This window comes from Sminthopsis crassicaudata, chromosome 1, assembly GCF_048593235.1.
Source record: "Sminthopsis crassicaudata isolate SCR6 chromosome 1, ASM4859323v1, whole genome shotgun sequence".
NCBI lineage: Eukaryota > Metazoa > Chordata > Mammalia > Dasyuromorphia > Dasyuridae > Sminthopsis > Sminthopsis crassicaudata.
This window is the reverse complement of record NC_133617.1, coordinates 322,869,030-322,875,779: the sequence shown is the minus strand read 5'-3', so window position 1 is coordinate 322,875,779 and position 6,750 is coordinate 322,869,030. Positions and strand designations below refer to the sequence as shown.

Here is a 6,750-nt window from a genome sequence, read left to right as displayed (position 1 = left end):
TATAGGGGATGTAAATCTATTTTCTATTCCAAAGATTTAAAGAAAAGACTCTTTTCTGACTCTTAGGAAATCATCATGGCAATATGTATAGGTTTTTAAGAAAAATGAAATATTAAATTTTTCATTATGGACGTTATCTTAAAATTATTGTATGTATTATTGAATTTAATGTCTTGCTATATATCTCAATTTTTAATATTCATATGCCTCCTCTTTTATTCCTTCCTTCAAAATCTCTTCAATCATGTTAATATAAAGCAGTTTGGTCTACAGTAAGCTGGCAATTTGGCTTCATAAGAGTAACTGAACATTGCTCAGAATCAAGGTGTGATTAACATTAGTGTTTCAACAATAAATTGGAAGATTTCTTGTGCAAGATAAAATGGCTCTGGGGTATTTGTAGTTTATATCATTAACTTGCATAGAAATATAATTATTACATATAAAATTGGCAGATAATACAAAGCTAAATGATATGGAATATGGATTTACAAATATGTTGACCAGCAAGATAATAGTGTTAGCTTGAAAAGAGATTACAGATATGTTTTTTTTTTTTAACCATCTCAAGGGTTTTTATTTTTTTTATTATAGATTTTTATTTACAAAACATATATGAATGTGTAATTTTTTCAACATTGACCCTTGCAAAATCTGTTGTTCCAAATTTTTCCCCTCCTTCTGTCCACCCCCTTCCCTAGATGGCAGGTAATCCAAAATGTGTTAAATATGTTAAAATATATGTTAAATACAATATATGTATATATTTTATACAGTTATCTTTCTGCACAAGAAAAATTGGATCTCGAAAGAAAAAACAACTTAGAAGGAAAAAAAAATGTGAGAAAATAACAGAAGGAGTGAAAATGCTATGTTGTGGTCCACACTCAGTTCCCATAGTTCTCTCTGGGTATAGGTGACTCTCTTCATTACTGAAAAATTGGAACTTATTTGAATCATCTCATTGTTAAAGAGAGCCACGTCCACCAGAATTGATCATCATATAATATTGTTGTTGAAGTGAATAATGATTTCCTGGTTCTGCTCATTTCACTTAGCATTAGTTAATGTAAGTCTCTCCAGGCTTCTCTGAAATCATCCAGTTACAGATATGGTTAAGAAAATCCAGGAAGTTCTTTGAATTATCTGCAGTTTCTCTTGTAAACGACTTGAAAAGAAACCTCTTAACAGATCCTGGAATGACACAACCTACAAAGATTTAAAACGAAATAATTTACCAGCTTAAGATAGCTTTTAAGAATGTCAGGAAATGTTGGTTTCACTTGTGTGAAAGGGCAGCATAACTCAGTGCAGATGATGTCACTGCAAGACAGTGGCAATGCATTAGTCACAGCATAGCTCAGCAATTTGTACTCTTCTGTTGATACAGAACACGGTATCATAGCAGATCAATGGTGGAATGACTAGCACAGAAGTAAAATTGCAAATTCTAGAAACTGTTAGGATTCTTAAAAGGTACTAAGTCACTGGAATGAATAGAGACAATAATTATCTAGTTTAGGATGGTTCAGTATGATTGATCTGACCCTACAAGAAAATGTTATGGGCCAAAACTAGAAGCAAAGTACTAAGTGAAATTGAGGAAACAGTAGTTATAGCTAGTTTAGCACTGATTTAATCCTACAAAAATAATCCTAGTGATTTAATCAGTGTTTGTACTTAGTGTGGGACATACAAGGAGGAGGTCTCAGGGTCAGGAAGGAAAAACCCACTAGAAGCTCTCAGAAGAGGAGAAAGATTCATCCCATCTTCCCCCTTTGTATTGGCTGGAGGCTGAAGTACAAACCTTTGGATTTGGAGATATTTGGAGGAAGCTACAGACAGAAGCTGGCAGAGGCAAAGGACTAGCAGCAAGAGCTCTCAGGAACCCAGGAGAGAGATAGGCCTCTAAGGCCCCAGGAAAAGAGACAAGACTTTGATGGAAACAATAAAGGATTGGACTTTTACTCCTGGTGCATTTGAGGTGATTGCTGAATCTGAACTGAATTATTGAACTGAAAAGAAACCTACTCTCAGAGAACATTATGTTTTAGAGGAGAATATTACATTTTGGTGCCCAAACATGGGACAGACAAGATTCTGATTTTAGGGGAAAAATCTCTGATCCTGATTTCAGTGGAAAAGTCTCTGATCTTGATTTTAGTGGAAAAGTCTTCTTGACCTAGAAATTAGGGGGAATACAACAAGGAAACTTTGTTAAAGAGCTAAAATAGAATTTCAGATAAAATGGGACAGATGCTTAGAAAACAGCCTTCTTTTCCAATTCAAGGGAAATGTGTAGAGATCCTTGTCAGACTTATGAAAAGCCAAAGTTTGATTATAATTTGGGAGCAGATAGCTGATTTTTTAGAAACTGTACAGTACACATCTCCTTGGTTGTCTATAGAAAAATAATTGGATCTAGAGGAGCGGAAATTAGTAGGAAAGCAACTATGTCAATTCTATAATGAAAATGGATCTAACTCCATTTCCAAAGACACACTTAATACATATAATTTAATACAACTGGCTTTAGGAAATTATATAAGTAATAATAAGAAAAAGCAGGAAGGGGAGGATCCAACTAAGCTAGGTGAAAAGGATGAAGAAATAGATAAGAATGGAGTTTAAGTACAATTTTAAGTGTGGTGCTTCACAGCAGGAGAAATTAGGTCATTCCCTATCCCCTGACCTACCTCCCTCAATTAACCCTTAATGGGTGGAGGGAGAAGGAGGAAGTGGAAAGGCAGAAACACAATCAGCACTACCTATGAAGCAGCCTATGACAAGATTATAAAAGGCATTGATTAAGGCAAAAAATTAAGGACAGAATATATCTGATTTAAAAATAAATGCATATCCTGTGATTGAAGAGATTGACTCTTCAGGTCAAAAAAGGAGAAGATACACTCCTTTCAATTTGGAAAAAATTAAGGATTTAAAAAGGGTTGTACTCTTTATGGGGCTACATCATCTTATGTTAAGATGTTACTAGATAATTTGGCTTATAAAATCTTAACCCCCAGTGATTGGAAATCCATAGCAAGGACATGTTTAGAACCTGGACAAAACTTGTTGTAGCTTTCAGGGTATCATGAATTATGTAGGATTCAAGCCCAATGCAATAAGCAAACTGGAGTTAACATACAAATGACCTTTAACCAAGCAGCAGGTGAAGGTCAGTATACAAAGAATTCAGGCCAGACTAATTATCCCATAACAATGTATGAGAAAATTGCTACTGCTGCTATAAAACTTGGGGTACCCTCCCAGGGAATGATAAAGAGGAGGCCTTCACAAAACTAGAACAAGGTCCCAATGAACCTTTTGCTGATTTTGTGGACATTTGCAGACAGCTGTCACAAGAACCATTGGAGAAAATGCAGGTAGAAAAATTATGATAAAACAACTGGCTAAAGAAAATGCCAATGAAGTTTGCAGAAGAATTATACAGGGACTAAACAAAGATGCTCCTTTAAAGGAGATAATAAGACACTGTGCCACAGTGGGCACAAATACTTATTATGCCCAGACTATAGTAAACATGGGGAGACAGGGTCCCTCTTGACAAGGGACTTCTAGAGAAACTTGTTGATGTTTTCATTGTGGAAAAGTTGGACATCTGAGAGCTCAGTGCAGGTATGGAGATAGAGTGAGAAGACAAGCTGAGAGAAGACCCAAAATCCTATGTCCAAAATGCCCCAAGCACTTACATTGACCCAGGGAAATGGTGAGCTCTTATCCCAAAAGCTGGGGTCTTTGGGTTTGTAAAATACTAGATTGCTAAAGTTATTGACTATTTTGTCCTGTGAAACTAACCTATTCCACTGATTGGCTACTCCATTTCCTGGCTAGTACCAAAATGGTTTTGATGACCAATGCTTTATAAAATAGTTTTAGCTTTGGCACAGCTAGATCACCTTCATTGGCATTTTTGTTCATTAATTCCATTAAAGTTCTAGAACTTTTGTTCTGTCCAATGTTATTATTTTTTTCTAGATCTATAAAATAATTTCTTGGGAGGTTAATTGGTATGGCAATAAATAAGTAGATTAATTTAGGTAGAATTTTCATTTTTATGGGATTCACTCAGCCTCCCCATGAACATTTGATATTTTTTCAGTTGATTAGGTATGACTTTATTTGCGTGGAAAGTGTTTTGTAATTGTATTCATATAGTTCCTGGCTTTCCCTTGGCAGTTAGACTCCCAAATATTTTATGCTAAGAACAGATATTTTAAATAGAATTTCTCTTTTTATCTCTTGCTATTGGACTTGTTGGTAATATATAAAACTGCTGATGATTTGTATGGATTTATTTTATATCCTGCAATTTTGCTAAAGTTGTGAATTATTTCTGTACTTTTTTAGTTGATTCTCTAGAGTTCCCTAAGAATATCATCATATCATCTACAAAGAGTGATAATTTGGTTTCCTCATTATGTACTCTAATTCATTTAAACTTTTTTTTTTCCTTTCTTGCCAAAGATAACATTTTTTTGTAGCTTTTTATTTACAAGATATATGCTCCTCCTTCCCCACGGGCCGAGAGACCCTCTGCCTGCGACTGGGGCCTTTCAGGGGGGCTCCTGCAGCCACTGAGGATAGAAAGCATGGCTATCCTTTTCACAGTTGTCGCCAGAGGCACAACCATCCTTGCCAAACATGCTTGGTGTGGTGGAAACTTCCTGGAGGTGACAGAGCAGATTCTGGCTAAAATACCCTCTAAAAATAATAAACTCATTTATTCACATGGAAATTACTTATTTCACTACATCTGCCAAGACAGGATCGTGTATCTTTGTATCACAGATGATGATTTTGAACGTTCCCAAGCTTTCAGTTTTCTGAATGAAATCAAGAAGAGGTTCCAAACTACTTATGGTTCCAGAGCACAAACAGCCCTTCCCTATGCCATGAGCAGTGAGTTCTCCAGTGTTCTGGCTGCACAACTGAAACATCACTCTGAGAACAAACAGGTGGACAAAGTGATGTAGACTCAAGCCCAGGTGGATGAACTAAAAGGAATCATGGTCTGGAACATTGATCTCGTGGCTCAACAAGGAGAAAGACTGGAATTATTGATAGATAAAACAGAACATCTGGTCAATTCTTCAGTCACCTTCAAAACTACTAGCAGGAACCTTGCCAGAGCCATGTGTATGAAGAACCTAAAGGTCACCGTCATCACCATCATCGCAGCAATGATTTTCATCTATGTCGTCGTCTCAGTTGCCTGTGGTGAGCTTACCTGGCCAAAATGTGTGGCAAAATAAATCCAGAACAATCTCAAACCAAGAATATGAGGGAACAAGGATTTAAGAAACAACCCAAGTTAACTTCCTCCTGATTGCTACTATCCCTTCCTTCCACTTTTATTTCATTGTTCCCAGACTGCAGTTTTTTCTTTGCATATTCCAGTGCCCCCCAAATGGAGCAATCAAGTCACTGCTTCTGCACCACTGCCACCTTTGTTGGAAAGGGACTTGTAATTTTGAATGCTTTGCTGTCACCCAGATGGAGCCAGCTCACTTCTCCAGTTGCTGCTTGGGAATAAAGAGGGCAAACATATTGGTGTGACCATTATACACCGAAGTATTTGCACTTTAATGGAATTTAAATAATGCATTTCAGCCACATCCCCTATGATACTTATGGACGAACACCATTCCCAGTAGAGAATCAGTATTAGGGCCCTTTGGGGGGTTGAAGTTCCGGGATTGGTGCCATACATCCATTCATATAGATCCCACTAAAGACTTCTCATTGCGAACAAGGCAGGGATCAGCTCAATGATTAACAGAAAGGAACTGATGGGATTTCTCAAGTCTATTCTTCCCATATGGTTCTTCAACCAGAAGGCGTCCAGTTCAGAAAAAATGGACCAAACTGTTCTGCTGCTTTTCTCTTGCAGTTGAGTTGAAAAAGTGATGGTTTTACTCATGTCCAAAGTTGGAACAATGTAGCTACTTTCCCTATTTGTGTGTTTAAGTATTTTTGTCCTCTTGTGGGGAGGGGCTCTTCAGATCCCCCTCTTGTTCCCAAAGTGGTGGAACTGCTTTGGCCAAGCTTGATATAGGAAAAGAGACTCTCAACAGCTGGGATGCGCTTGGAAGTTGTTTAAGTAGGACCCGGGAAATATTTTTCTTATGGGGGCTTAACAGTTGTGTTGCCTTGAATGAATAAACTGAATACCAAGTCAGCATAAAAAAAAAAAAAAAAAAAAAAAAAAAAAAAAAGATATATGCATGGGTAATTGTTCAACATTGACAATTGCAAAACCTTTTGTTCCAATTTTTCCCTTCCTTCCCACACTCCCTCCCCCAGATGGCAGGTAGACCAATACATGTTAAATATATTAAAGTATATGTTAATACAATATACGTATACATTTCCAAACAGTTATTTTGCTGCACAAAAAGGATCAGACTTTGAAATTATGTACAATTAACCTGTGAAGGAAATCAGAAATGCAGATGAACAAAAATAGAGGGATTGGAAATTCTATATAGTGGTTCACATTCATTTTCCAGAGTTCTTTCACTGGGTGTAGCTGGTTCTATTCATTACTGCTCCATTGGAACTGATTTGGCTCATCTCATTGTTGAAGAGAGCCACTTACATCAGAATTGATCATCATATAGTATTGTTATTGAAGTATATAATAGTCTCCTGGCCCTCCTCATTTCACTCAGCATTAGTTCATATAACTCTTTCCAGGCTTTCTGTAATCATCCTGTGGGTCATTTC

The 6,750-nt window shown here is 36.8% G+C and overlaps 1 pseudogene; it reads left to right on the top strand.

The window, feature by feature from the left end:
* Positions 1–4,601: 4,601 nt before the first annotated feature.
* On the top strand, positions 4,602–5,306 carry LOC141554151 (vesicle-associated membrane protein 7 pseudogene; annotated as a pseudogene).
* The last annotated feature ends 1,444 nt before the right edge of the window (positions 5,307–6,750 follow it).